We start from the raw sequence: 16,648 nt of genomic DNA on the forward strand, positions 1-16,648 counted from the left end.
TCAAATTCACTAATTTTGGCAAAATATAAAACATATTTTTGCAGAAACAAATGAGTTTCAAGATATACCTCTTGTGGAACTTCTTCAAAACTCCTTCACCAGTTGATATCTTCTCCAAACCTTGTTGTAGACCACCTCAATATCTTTCCCACTATTCTCTTGGTGCTCTAGATTGAGTTGTGGGACTCAAAACAAGCTTGAATCAAGGGTAGAAGGAGAAATGCTCTCTGCAGAAAACTAGCTGAAGAACTCTTTCTTCAAACCAATTTTTTTTCTCAAAATCTCTATAGATTGCATACCCGATTTTCACTCCAATCTTTTCATTATATTGCAAATCAACATGCAAAAAAAAAGAGTTGCATGAGTTACAGCTCATGCTTGGAGAAGATGAGGTCAAGCAAATCCATCATGTGTGAGCAACTACAAAGATGGATAATGGAAAAACTCTTTTTTTCCATTTAGTGTTTTGTTTTTTTTTCTCCTTTTCAATTTTATCATAAAATCAAATTTTGATTTAAAAAATCTATCTTGATTTTAAAAAAAGAAAAATTAATTAATTTCATAAATTAATTATTAAATAAAATTTAATCGATCTAATATCAAATATTAAATTAATTTTAACACATATCCATCTTTATATATTTAAATCATATTTAAATATATAAATTCTCCTATTCCGTTTAATTCTATTAAACATGTAATTATATCTCATATAATTACTAATTCCCTTAATTCTAATTTGAACATTTTAAATTAACTTATCACGCTATTCTAGAGCTAGTCTGTTACGAGCTAGTAGGGGGACTTCGTGGACCTACAAGTCATGGGCTCCAACGATCCGAGATTAATTGGCTAAACTCATTAGACCAAATTAATCCTCATTCGTTAACTAATGGGTCACTCCACTAAAGCTCATAGTTGCATTCCCTTCACTGTAGATATATTATGTCCACATGATTTAACCATAATCAGCAAGTCGACCCTTCACAGGTTGTTCGTAATAACGGCTAGGTCAAATATCTGTTTTACCCCCAAGATTACGTCTTATTTCTCAATTCCCTTCTAATCCTCTAATGAACAACTGGTTTGTGATCCAATCACTAAACCAAACTCTCTCAGTACAGTGAGAGGGTAGGGCCCTTGTTCAAGACCTAGATTCAGTATTTGAGAGAACAACCTTTCTCCTATCCTTGAATCGGGTAGGCGTGAACTCCGTCTTGCACCCTATGTCCCCAACTATCTATCTGGTCTTACCCCTAAAATGGGAGTCTTATTGAGCCGGCATTGTTGAGCCAACTCTCAACTATGCAAATCTAAGGGCAATCTCGAATAAACAGGAGTTCATAGTTAGCTCAGGATTAAGATCAAGTTACCTAGGTCATCTAGGTGAAATAGTCAGTCTTAAACAGTAAACAACGTTATAAAGTAAGAGTGACTTATTTCTTGGTCTTGATCTTATGCAAACTCATTGCATAAGACGCTCTCATTCCTCATGTCATAACATGTACGAATTAGGATCACATCGTATGTAGCACTTTACAACTCTTTGTAACAACTACAGAGTAGGCTGCATCCAATGGTGTTACCAGAATAAGGTACCCAATCTCATTCATGTACCATAGATCATTTTTACTATTTAATCGAACCCGGTCCACTCTTATGTCTCCACATAAAGTTCAAGTACTCATACAATAGTCATGGGTCTTAGTTTATTGGATTTAGACTTTCATACAATTTATGAGATCAATAACAAGTATATTGATAATAGAAAATGTTTATTATTTACAAACTGCGAGTTTTTAGGACATAAAACCTAACATTTCCTTTATTCTTTTAAGAAGCGGTTCCCACAAATCAGATCCTTGTCAAAGTCATAACAAGGAAGATCTCGTGGAATTAGAAGAATTCAAGAAGGTAACCAGTTTCAAGAGAAGAATTAATTGTGGTAACGTATCGGCAACGATATGGTACTTAACATCTTCTTGTTATTTTGTATTTTTAATTGTTTCAAGAAATTAAAGAAAGCGATCACACACTTTTACCGAGATTCAAATTCCTACAGCTAGTGCATTCTATCCAATTAGTCGCTTTGAGGTTTTAAATAACATGAAAAGGTCTACTTTTATTGATGAAGTCCCAAAATATATACCAAAATCATGCACTACGTGACATTTATCAAACCTCCTTCAAGGCTTGCAACACATGACATTCAACTTTTTGCACAAACTCTCAAGAAGTTTGAGACAACTCGTGTAATAGCTAGAGATGGCTTAAACCACATACTCGAGCAATACATTTTTTCCTCATACTAAAAACATTTTACTTTTCCAGTTTTGTAGTGCCCTCCAAACCCTGCTCTCAATTTCACCAAAAGCACGATTCTTATTCCGACTATCGTGGGAAGGAAGACCGAGATAGAGCTCAAAGGATTGAAAATGATTAATTCCCAAACAAATGTCGATCTCCTTAAATATGATGGGGTTAACATTATTGCTGGCTATGAACATTGATTTGCTAGTTGTGAAAACATGTCTCTTGCTTGTTCAAAACCTGAAATATGTATTCAAGCATTGATTGGTCTAAAGGGATTGATTGCAGTGAAAGCGCTTGAACGTGTGTGCTTCTAATTTATGTTTCAAATTAACAGAATAAGCAGAGAAATCTTAAACATATGCTTAACTAAGCATGTTGTAAACAAAAGAAATTATAGGACAAGAAATTTACCTTTGATGAAAAATCTTCAATCTTCTCCAATTCCATACTATGATCACAATCTCATAAACTCTTCAATGATCTAACGAACGGGACACCACCACTATGTCTTTCTTGCTATTCTCCGGCAAGGAAAATGTTTGCGGAAACCTTTTTTGAAGATTAAGGGAAGATGAAGTTTATGCAAAGAAACCTTTTCACCATAGCTTTTGAGTGATAAGAGATTTTTAGTGTTGAGAGATAATCTTTTTTAGCAAAAAGAACTTTTCTTCTCTTATGTTTTCATCCATGCAAAACCATTATGCATTTGCAGTGAGGAGGGAGATAACTCCCCTCCCTCGCAATAATCCACGTTAACTCCCCTATAACTGCAAGGGAGTTAATTTTTTAATTAAATAAATATCAATTAGTATTAATTAATTAATTATAATATATTTAATTAATGTTATATTTGAATCACATTCAAATATTTTTTCCTTTCATATACTATATTTTAATATGAATCTCGTTCATATTATTTAATATTTGAATCTTATTCAAATACAATATTCTCTCATATTATATAATTTAATTTTGAATCTTATTCAAGATTAACTATGTGATATAACGTATCTACATACATTATATTAATTGTATCATATACAATTAATTTTAATTCCCTCATAATTTGAATAGTTCAAATTCTTTCAAAACTAAATATTCCTTGTTTTATTCTTAGTGGGTTAGCAGAGGGACCTAATGGACTTACAAATCAAATACTCCAATGGTACAAGATTAATTAAACTCTTTAATTAACCTAATCGACTTTCATTAACTGTGAGTCACTCTATTAAAGACCCACAACTGCACTATTCGCATTATAGATATATTTTTGTGTCCATAGATATAACTAATTATTAGTAAGTCAACCTTTAACGAATTGTTCGTAACTACAACTAGGTCAAATTAACATTTTACCCGTATAATTACCTCTTACTCCTTAAGTACCACTACTCCCTCTAATGAACAATCATTTTATAGTTCAACTGTAAACTAATCCCCTTTCGGGCCAATAAGAGGGTGGAGCCTCATTGTTCAATACCTGTAAAATCAACCCTTAAGGGAGTAATTCATCTACTTACCCTAATGACGGGAATGAGTGGATTTCATCTTTTTGAAGCTATGTTCCCAACTCTTTACTCGGACAAATCCCTAAAATAGTAGGCTTATTGAGTCAACGAGTCAGGCCACTCTCACCTATATAAATCAAAAGACTGTCTTCATAGACAAAAGTTAATAATTCATTCAAGATTGAGGTCGAGTTACCTATGGTCATCGTATGAAATGTTAATCTCTTTAGTCAACGTTGTTATAAAAAGAGATTAATAATTTTGTAGTCCGATCTTATACAAACTCTTTTTATAGGATACCTTCACTCGCATGTCTCCACATCAACGATTTAGATTGTAACATTTACAAAGTGGGTCGTATCCGTAGTGTCAACAAGATAAGACACCTAATCTTATCCTTATACTACAGATTATTTAGGCTATTACTCGAACACGATCTACCTGTATGTCTAGCACATACTATTCAAGTTACATAAAATTGAAGGAATTAAATCCCAATGCAAAAGCAAGTGATCGCCTTTTGTGTTAATGAATTTGTTTTTGGAAAACGACATAAAAACAGAGAAAATACATAATATAACAAGGATAAACATAATTCTAAGTATGTCGTCAAAAACGATTACAGAGAGAAAAGGGAAGACAAGAAACTTACCCTTGTAGAAAAACAATCTTCACGTTCTCCTCTCCAAATGATCATGAACTCATCCTCACGAACACAACAAGAAAAGAACTTTTTCTTCGACATCACCACCAAAGTCTTCCTTGGCTATTCTTAAGGTAAGGATCGAGACAGAGACGTGAGCTCGTTTATTTAATTAGGAGGAGAAAATTCATTTGAGATAGTTTCTTGAGAGGAAGAATTATAGAGATTTTTCACTACTGTGAGTTTCACTAACTATTCTTAAAAAGGGGGGAAAAAACCTCATCAGTGTTTTTGTATAAGAGAGAATGAGGGAAGTTATTTTCGTAACTTCTATCATTATGCAGCTCCCAATGGAGTTATTATATATTTAATTATATTAAAAATAATATAATTAAATCAAAACTTTAAATTACATCTCATATAATATAACCTACAATTTATATTATATCATATATAATATAATCTAACTTTATATTCTTTCATATTACCTATAGCTTTAATATGAACCATATTCATATTATTTTTAACCTATAGCTTTATATGGATCTCATTCATATAATTAATATTTGAATCATATTCAAATATTGATCTCTCTCATTAAACTTTATGTTATAATGTATCCATATACATATATTAATTACATCACATACAATTAATTCCCTTTAATTAATTTAAATAATTAAGCTTAATCCAAAATATAAGTCTCAACAAATATCTCAGCAGCCACTGTATGATCAATAACAGTTTTAGCAGAAGCAACAATCAAAACATCAAAAAACTCAACATGATTAACAATATGGTTAACATCAACAACGGCCTTAATAGACACAACATGATCAATATAATTCATAGTTCTATCACAGTACTACCAACATTATTTGGTCACCATTCACAACCTTAGTTCTTTTCAGTAATCACAATCAACATTTTCCTACTTATAGAGGTTAACTTAACCTACTTTGATTTTTCTTGATAAAAAATATTTGGTTGTTATAAGATAAATTTGCACATATCTAAAAATGTCCTGATGGATTCAAATTGAACTATTGCCACAACTTTTGTTTGTTTATTATCATATCCCAGAGAGTAAGTAAGTTCTCTGATTATACTCATTTTAGACTTAGTTTGCAAAATCTGAAGTTGAATCATATCAAGAGTCATCTTCTGAAAAATAATATTCTTGCACTCGACTATTCTACTTTTCTAGGGAAAAAGCACAACTTCATTGTGCCTAGAATTGTTCCAACATGATGAATAACATTAGGAGTCCACAAGTAACAATTATTAGATGAGCGTGTACCCGACATGACAATCACATTGTCTTTGTTGGGCACCAAACATTTATCTTTTGAGAAGCTTATTGTAAGGTCCTGATCACATAGCTGACTCATGCTAATTAAGTTTGTTGTTAACCCTTCAAGAATGACATCCTCTAGTGCTAGAAGACCAGGGTACAACAATTGTCCTTTTCCCATTATTTTCCCATTTGCTCCATCTCCAGAGGTAACATGATTAGAACTGCATGGTTGCACATTGGCGATAAATGGCTTTTTGGCAGTCATGTGATGAAAACATCCACGGTCAAAATACCAATCATCTCTAGTTGAAGAATGCAGAAAGGTAAAAGTCACATTGCATTTAAAGTCAGTTTAGGATAATTCCCCTTTTCTACGCCATTCAAACCTATTCTTTGGAGCACTCTTAGTATTTTGATTGGCAGGGTTGACTCTTGTAAAAGTATACCTATGAGCTCTATATACAGATATTCCATAGCAGTGAAAGTAGTAAGGCCAAATATGACCTTTCTTACCACAAAAACGACACACCCATTTCTTCTTCATGCCACTGGTTGAAAGATGAGAAGTGGGTCATGTTGACTTCAGTTCAGACATATGATAGTGTCTAGCTAGAATGAATGTGATATGGGAAGAGAACTTAACTTTGTAACTTCATTTGTCAAATTTTTTAGACCCAACACCTTTTTTTTATCTAACACATGTTTTCCTGTAGTTGAGATTTTGTTGAGACCATCGGCGCTAGAGTCCAACATACGAATAAACTATGACATCGATTCAAGTTTAACTTTTAATGCCTTCAACTCTTTCTTCAGCTCAGAAATGGTGTTTAACAAACGATAATTATCTTTCATTACTTTTTCTATTCTCTCATTTTGAATTGTCAAGACATTAAAGTCCTTCATCCACAATTGATAGATTTCTTAAAAAAGATAAGTTTTTAGGGGTAACTGCATTTCATTATGTTTCCTTTCCTGCTACAAAAGGACATTTATTAGAAGGATCAATCATAATAGAACATTCAAAAGAGACTTCCCATAAGAGCTTGAATTTCCTTATCAAAGTCATTGCTTGACTTAGTTTCATCATTTGATAAGGTAGCAAAATATCCTTTATTCTGACTTCTCGAAAAGTTTGGACATTCAATTTGAAAATGTCCAAACCCCTCACATTCTCGACATCTAACATTTTATCCTTTGACACCTTGACTATTGTTGGCTCATTTCTCACTTTCTATCCTATTTGCAGAAACTTTTGAGGGCTTTAGATCAAGGTTACTGCTGATGTTACTAATGTCCTTGACATGGGAAGACACATAGTTTCCATGTGATACTGAACACTTGTCCTTTGTCTAAGAGCTTTTCCAAAGTGCTTTGCCATAAGGGAAATTGATTCATCTAGATTTTCACCAGTCTCTTTGTTCTTGCTCTTATAACTTTTATTGGTCACAGAGGATTGTAATACAATTCCCTTGTATTTCTTCTCAGGTTTATCTTCAAGGGAAATTTCAAATGTTCGAAGGGATCCAAACAATTCATCAACTTTCATGTTAGTAATATCATAGGCCTCTTCAATAGTTGTGACCTTCATATCAAATCTTTTAGGTAGGGAGCACAAAAATTTTTGAACAAGCTTCTCCTCTAAAATTTTTCTCTCCAAGGGCAAAATTCATTGGTAATGTCCAGAAGACACACATTAAACTCTGCAATAATTTCCTCATCGAGCATCTTAAAGAGCTACAACCTTGAAATTTTCATCGTAGACGTGCCTTCATGCACCACAACAAGGATCTCTCACACTTCCTTTGCAAAAACACATATATTGATAAGTAAAAAATTGTTCTTGTCAACTCCACTGAAAATAGCATTTAGAGCACGATAATTTCCAAGGGAGGACTCATCCTCAGCTTCAGTCCAGTCCTTCTCGAGCTTGAGATAGATCTTGTTATCTTCGTCAACAATTTGGGGATGTGTCCATCCAAAGATAACTGCATTCCAAGTTTAACTGTCAATGGACTTAAGGAAAGCTATCATTCCAATTTTCCAATAGAAGTAGTTAGTTCCATTAAGCACAAGGAGATGAGTATTGGTCCACCTTCCTTGATCGACTCCATTGAATACTCAATGAACAACAGTCAACCTGCTCTGATACCAATTGAAAAATAGAGGTGGATCTAACACATAATACAGTGTCAAACACAATGTCACAAATAATACGTATGACGAGTGGGCAATATGAAAGAAAACAAAAAAAAAAAAAAATAATGACATAGAGATTGGTAACCCAGTTCAGAACAAAATCACCTACGTCTAGGGGATTGTGTGCCCGGTGGAACAGAAATTCACTATACAAAGAGTTCAGTAATTACAACGAAAGTACATATATGATAGACTCTCTCTTCAGTGACTCATGTATGGCTTCCTCTTTAGTTTCAACTTAGACCCCCTTTAAGTTTAAGCTCCCCTCACTTCCACAATAATGCTTCTTCAAGCTTTGTATGAGATCCCCTCTATACAACATGCTTAGGCTCCTCTTTAGAGTCCCCTCAAATTCACCATATTTAGGCTCCCTCTAAATATGAGTTTTCATAATTTTCAACGTACTTAGGTTCCCTCTAAATAAAATATCAAATCAAACTCCTCCCGAGTTCTAAAATGGTTGTCAAACCAAAATTCTCAATGACAAATACAAAAATTTACAATAACAATACATGGAGGCTAGAGATTAGACAAACCTCAAGCTCAAAACTCTCGGTACACACATTTCTAATAAGGCATCTAACCCTAAAATTGAACAATAGTGCAATATAAACAAGGCTAGCTTTGTGAATATCTTTTAGGAGTGAATAAATATTATCTTCAAGAAAATAAGTAAGACAGATACGAAAACCTACAAATCACACAGATAGATATGGAAAAGATATTCTATAGAATTTGCTGCCAAACATGTAATAATGTTTATGACAATGTCTTTGACATGTGCATAATATGTTTCTCGAGTTTTTCCTTTAATAAAATCAGCCAACCACACTGCATCTTCATATGACTAGTTTTTTAAGGCAAAACAAACCAATCAGAAAGGCACGACAACAAAAGAAAACCAACCAAGCTAGAGCCACACACACATAACCACAAACCATCAGATAGATCAAATCAACAATCACAACCACAAACCATCAGACAAAGAAATCAAACCCAGTTTACAACGACCACACTCATTCTCTCCCTTTTGTTTGGCTTACAAAAATAATCAAAGCCAATATCAAATATCATATAACACATGCCCAAAGCTCTAGCATCTGGCCCTGACATAGAAGCCACATTTACACAAATAACAAATAACCATAACAACTCAATAATAACTTCAGTCATAAGATCGGTAGAGCAAAAATAGAATACGCAAAGCTCATGATTCAGAAGCAAGAACCTGTGTGATGCAATTTCCAACTAAAAAAGTTTCAGACCAAATATAAAAAAAAAAAACATTTGTAAAAAAAGCCTCATCAGCCAGCAGAGGAATGCCCTGAACAATGACAAGCATAAGATGTTGTTGAAACAGATTAACACTAACATAGGTAACACTGAGATCGACAATGACGAGCTATCCATTCTTAAACCAATGCATTAGAAATTGGTTAACTAGTCAAACTTTCATATTGATTTTTACTTAATCCATAATGGGTAAATATCAATATAAAATAGATAAATACATACTGTTCATTTTCTTATCCGCACAAGAACATTGTCATTGTTCAAAGTTCTGAGTTATGATACTATATTATACTCTTCTACTCAAAGATCCTAAGTGTGAAATTTAATTTTCAAATGAACATCAAAATTATGCACACCTTTTGCAATTCAATATTTGAAAATTTTCTTGATTTGTGTAAATGCATTGAACTTCTCTTCATAAAAGAATTAGTTCATATTTATATATCTCTTATGCGGTAATGAATCAAATAATACATGAAGACTCTATTATAGCAACTAGTGAGAAAATTGACTCATGGTCTATTCTCATCCACCAGTTCCAGTGTTGGTTTCCACCTTACGCCAAGAGTCTTACTTTGAAGATCTCTATCTCCAAGTTCTACAGTCCCAAACCTCCTTTTTATTGATTTATCCATATATTATGGATTTTATCCCTTCAAGAAAGTCTATAAAAGTAGGCTAAGACTAAGTACACATACTTTATCTCAAGTTTTATGACTTTGACATAATATCCTTTGTCAACACCCTTCAGTTCTTGTCATCCAGTATGACAACTTTGATTTTCAACAAGTCATAACAAAGATTGGGTCATCATATAACTCTCATGCTACTTTTGAGGTTTATAAGTTTTTATCTTATCATCTAATATAACAATGTAGACTTCAAGTGAGCCTTTTTAAAGGTTATCTCATAACTCTCCCACTATGATAAAGACTTATGTGCTTGACAATTAGATTTTTGACTTTCAAATGAAAATAAATGGAAATACTTGTTACTAATAAAACTAGTATTTGTCACACAAATACATTGTTTTATTTTGGACTATACAAAAGGCAATCTTATAACTCCTAAAAAATTACCTATATTTTGATGTATTTTTTAACATTCGTTTCGTCAAGCGTATTTGTTAAGCGTTCATTTTTACACAAGTATCTCAACTTACCCACATACTGAAATGTCGTAAACCAGTTTTTCGATGCTTTCATAATCCAAAATTGTTTCTTAAATATTTTTTTTTAGGGAATAATGATCAAAATTGCAATCTATATTGCATGTCCTTAGTGGAGTATGACATCGGTGTAATGAATATGGTTAATAAAGTACTTAACATGTATTAAGTTTAACAAGGCCACATTTCTCCTGTCGTAGCACAATTTCATCCAAATGTACCTAATGCTTGAAGCTGAGATCTAGTCTCATTTCTATCAATTAGGCATAATATAGTAAATTTTTTGTACTAATCATTATGATTTGATTATAATGTCACAGTAGACTTGCCTAAATGACTTAACCTTTAGTCTAATTTATTTTGAACGTTTCCAAAGAAAATAAGACTCAAGTTGCATTAAATTAAGATACTTTTACTCATAAATACTTATCAATCATATTGATGACATATTTATGATGCCATGATCTCTCTTTTAACAACTAGACCACTTGGGTCAAAATCGTAAACCCAACGGGTTCTTTGGCTAGGTAGCATTATTTAATAAGGTTAAATGACACTCTCATATGAAAAGCAAGACTTTTGATAGGTAATAGTAATTTAACTCTAACTCTTGGAGAATTACCAGAAATTGCTATTTCAATGCCAAATATAGGTATTCTTTTAGAATAAAAGAATTTGTCCGAAGATAGGTATTCTTTTAGAATAAAAGAATTTTTCTTTCTTTTCGGATTCATTGATTCTTACTATCTCTCAATTTAGTATCCAGTTGTGTTAACTCATGGCAAAAATGTATTTATTTAAAGTTGAACATATTTTCAAACAACTTTTGAAAACATGTATTATCACTAAAAACCATTCGTACTCTATGAATTATTTAGTAATAAAGTCTAGGGAAATTGAAATTCTCTTATGATGATAAAAGCACCATATTCAGTATAAAAAAATGACATTTTAATGTCTCCCACTACTATAATTGGGATGAACTTCTTGTTACCAATTAGTATAAGCTATTCTAATAATTTGAGTATTTGCCAAGAAACACAGTTTACTTGTAATGAAAAGAAAAATTATGATAGTAAATCCTTATTCGACCATCAAGATGTGAATCTTTATTCTCCACCAAGAACTTAGTTAATTAAATTTACTTTATTCTTATTTCTCTTTCTTTTTTTTAGGTATTTCTAAAATTCTTCACCGTGTGACGTCCCAAGCTAATTTGGAAACTTTTTCTTGATTGACTCTAGTCATATAATTTTTTCTTGGATTCAGATAACACTTAACTTTTGATGTCATTTAGCTTCCAGTGACTCCAACGTACAATATGTTTTTATTGTGACTTTATCTTTTAATCCATATACATTATATGTTAACTAGATGATAAAAGGATAAAAGTAAGTTATCTCTTCATTTATAATTCACGAACATTTCAAGGATTGGCAACAACTAACTTTTGATGTCATTTAGCTTCCAGTGACTCCAACATACAATATGTTTTTATTGTGACTTTATCTTTTAATCCATATACATTATATGTTAACTAGATGATAAAAGGATAAAAGTAAGCTATCTCTTCATTTATAATTCACGAACATTTCAAGGATTGGCAACAACCTTTTCAGAACATCTCCTAAATACAAGACAAATTTAAAATTATACCACCATTAAGTGTTGATGATGTTTTATAAGCAACTTATTTATAAAAACTTTTTACTTATATCAATAACTAAAACCCCTAAGAGAAATTGACGTGACCTTGAAATATATAAAACGTGTTATCTGACTACATGCATTCTTTTATCCATTCTAATTCAACATAGAAATTAAAGAGAACTCAATAGTTTTAATATAAATCTTATTCATATTAATTAAAAATGTCTATTGCTATGATATACTCCAGTAATTTAGAATAAAAGTCACCATAGGGTAGTCAGTTTCTCCTTCACTGAATTGAGACATTCTCAACTAATGACTCTTATTCCTACAAAATTTAGTCACCATTATTTTGGTCAGAATTTCATTTACCACCTTAATGAATTCTTGTAAGTGTAACTCATTATTTTGGAATTTATAATTTTGCCCTAACAAGTCTGTCGAAGGGAATAACAATATTGAGAACAAAAATTACAATCCTATCTTTTTCAAGAGTTAACCTTGGTATCAACCCAAGCACACTTTCCGTAGAGGGATGCATTAAAGGCGCCTCAAGGCCAAGCATGAATCTCACTTGTTAACCAATGATGGAGACCGCGGGATGTGTTGACACACGACCCTTTCCCACTTACTATAAATACTTTCTCTATTCACCTCACCATCCGTAGAGGGACACTCCTATGGACGCCACAGAGGCCAAACATGAATCTCACAATGTGAACTATCACGAAGAGTGCGAGAGAAAAATATTATATCATATAAGTCTTTTTCTCCCACTAAATATTTTAAGATTGAGGGTTCACTTTAGGTAAATTAGGCTAAATCATTTATTTAAGTGAAAATTACTTTGCCCAACATAGCATTTATTTTGGATAGTTTAGCAATATGTGATTAACATTTATTTTAAACACTTCAATAAATTTAATCGCATCATCGCATGTTTTACAAAATTTTGACTAATTCACTTTTTAGGTCGATTTCCAGGTAAGAGTGTTTCCTTACGGTCAACTTAAATACCTCAACCTAGACATAACATTCCTTAGTAAAAGGTCCCTTATAGTTAGTATTTTATAAATTTAATATTTTATGTTCTATTGTAATCCTATTAAAAGAAAAAATAATAAAAGATTTGTTTTAAATCTAATCTCATTGGAAATAAATTTGAAGATTAATTGATCAAATTTTAAACCATCTCAATAAATTAATTTATCTTATCCTAATCGCATTAGGCTAGCATGCAATCTAATTATGATATGCATATTATGATATTATTAACTGAATATAACAATTATAAACTAATTAATAAAATCATATTTCATGCATATCAAATTTCATTAACATACATGATATAACTCTTAGATTAATGTTAACTAAAAACTATATAGTAGGCATGCTTTTAGTCATACATTCAAACATATAATATAACACTTATATTATAACCATGTAAACTATGTAGTAGGCATGCTTTTAGTCATAAATTCAAACATATAATATAACATTTATATTATAACCATGTAAACTATATAGTATAATCATGCATGTATATACTTTAGAAATTAACTTAAACTTTAAATATAATATTTATATTAAATATGATGCATGATCATGCATTTTCATTAACTAATATAACTCTTATAATCTAATTAAAACAATAAGCATGTTATCATATAATATAGCACTTATATTAAAATGATGCATGACATGCTTAACTAATATGCAGTCATATAATAGAACATTTATATTGAGATATAATGCATGAATATATTTAACCTAAGGTGAGATTTTAAACTATATGCAAACCTATAATTAATATAATTAAACATACATCTCATGCATATTAAAACTATATTATAACAATAATAGACAAATATTGGTACCCCTAATATTTAATTTAATTTAAAACACAATAAACTGCCTTGAACTGTTGGAAGAAAACTTCCGCTTTCGGGTTTGAAAATTGTCGCGCTTATGCTTAAGAAAAACTACCACTCGTCTTTCCATGACGCACGAACAATGATGGACATCAGTAAGAATCTTTTTGTGATGCTTAAAAGACGATGAACGGTGTTTTGCACAGAAACCTTTTAGGTATGCACTCCGAATTTTGTTTTTCAACTCAGATTTTGGCATTTTTCACAACAAACACCTTGCCTTGAACAACCCGGACTCATGTCAATTTACACAATAAATGCCCCAAAACACCGTACATTGTTCAAATCAAAGTAAAAAGTTGTAAAACTAAGTGCCAATATTGGTAAATATCTATTACGCAAACCCATATACATTATGCAGAAAAAAACTGTATCTTCTATATTTTTCCAATCCAAAATAGTATTAAAAGCACGAGTTGACTCTGATACCAATTGAATTGATTGAATCCCACAATGGAAGTGTGTGAACGCATGTGCTTTCAATTAATATTTTAAATTTACATGAAATTACAGAGAACATAAACACGTTCTAATTGAGCATGCTTTAAACATAAGAATTTCTAGGAGAAGATAGTTACCTTGAAGATAATTCTTCAATTTTCTCCAATTCCACACTGTGATCACGATCTCAACAACTTCTCAACGATCTCACAAACAGGACACCACCAGTACGTCTTCCTCACTATTCTCCGACAAAGAAAATGTTTGTGGGAACCTTTTTGGAAGATTAGAAAAAAATAAGAAGTTTATGCAAATAACCTTTTCTTTGAAACGTTTGAGTGATGAAAGATTTTTAGTGGTGAGAGTGAATCTTTTTTAGCAATAAGAACTTTTCTTCTTTTATGTTTTCATCGATGCATAACCATTTTGCATTTGCAGTGAGGAGAGAGATAATTTCCCTCTCTCACAATAAGTCACGTTAACTCCCTTATAACGGTAGGGGAATTAATTTTTCAATTAAATTAAACCGTATTAAATTAAATTAAATTAAACCGTATTAAATTAAATTAAATTAATTAATATTAATTAATCTAATTAATTAATATTAATTAATCTAATTAATTAATATTAATTAATCTAATTAATTAATATTAATTAATTGGATATCGTAAATTTAACTAACGTTATATTTGAATCATATTCAAATATATTTTCCTCTCATATACTACAGTTTTAATATGAATCTCATCCATATTAAATTTAACCTATAATTTTAATACAAATCTCATTCATATTAAACTTAACATATAGTTTGAATATGAATCTTATTCATATTAAATTTAACCTGTAGTTATAATATGAACCTCATTCATATTATTTAATAATTTGACTCTTATTCAAATACAATATTCTCTTATATTATATAGTTTAATGTTTAATCTTATTCAAAATTAACTACACGATATAATGTATCTACATATATTATATTAATTGTATCATATATAATCAATTTAAATTTTCTTATAATTTAAACACTTCAAATTCTTCAAAAACTAAATATTTCTTGTTCGATCCTTAGTGGCTAGCAAAAGGACCTAATGGACCTACAAATTAGAAGTTCCAATGATACGAGACTAACTAACATTCGTTACTGTGTGCCAGTCATTAAAAACCCATAACTGCACTTTTTACACTGTAGATATATTTTTGTGTCCATGGATATAACTAATTACCAGTAAGTCAATTCTTCACGAATTGTCTGTAACTACAACATAGTCAAATTACCGTTTACCTCTATAATTACCTCTTACTCCTTAAGTATTACCGATTTCTCTAATGAACAATCAATTTATAATCCAACTATAAACTAAATGTCTTTCAGACCAATGAGAGAATAACGCTTCGTTGTTCAAGATCTGATATCAGTCTTCAATAAAGCAATTCATCTACTTATCCTAAAGACAAAATAGAGTGTATTCCATCTCGTGAAGCTATGTTCCAGCTTCATATTTAGACAAATCCTCAAAATAGTAGGCTCATCGAGTCGGTGGGTCGGGCTAGACTTACCCATACAAATCAAATGATTGCTCTTATAGACAAGAGTTCATAACTCTCTTAGGATCGAGGTCGAGTTATCTATGGTCATCCAATGAAATATTAATCTCTTTGGTCAACATTGTTATAAAGAAAGATTATTCATTTCATGGTCAGGTCTTATACAAACTCTTTGTATATGTTATCCCCTTTCGCATATCTCCACATGAACAATTTGGATCAAATTGTTTATAACACTTACAAATTTTGTAACATTTACAAAGTGAGTCGTATCTATAGTATTACCAGGATAAGGCACCCAATTGTATCCTCATACTATAAACCATTTAGGTCATTACTTGAACATGATCCACCTATATGTCTACCACATACGGTTCAAGTTACATAAAATAACCTTAGATCTTTCCTTAATAGATAATTGCATATATAAAATAATCAATCATTGTTTTAAATAACTTATTAACTATGAGGCTTTAGGGTAAACATCCAAACATGGTCAACAACCCTCGTTGAATGATTCAACTTTGAACCAGAAGTTATTTTTCTATTTGCTTCCCATCAAAAGTGTGCTAATCTTTAAGGTTTTCAAATCATTTTCATTAGACTACCCTCTAACTCATTATCATCCATGGAATTATTCATTAAATTATGTAG

This window comes from Benincasa hispida, chromosome 5, assembly GCF_027475165.1.
Source record: "Benincasa hispida cultivar pf3 chromosome 5, pf3_genome.v1.1, whole genome shotgun sequence".
NCBI classification, from domain to species: domain Eukaryota; kingdom Viridiplantae; phylum Streptophyta; class Magnoliopsida; order Cucurbitales; family Cucurbitaceae; genus Benincasa; species Benincasa hispida.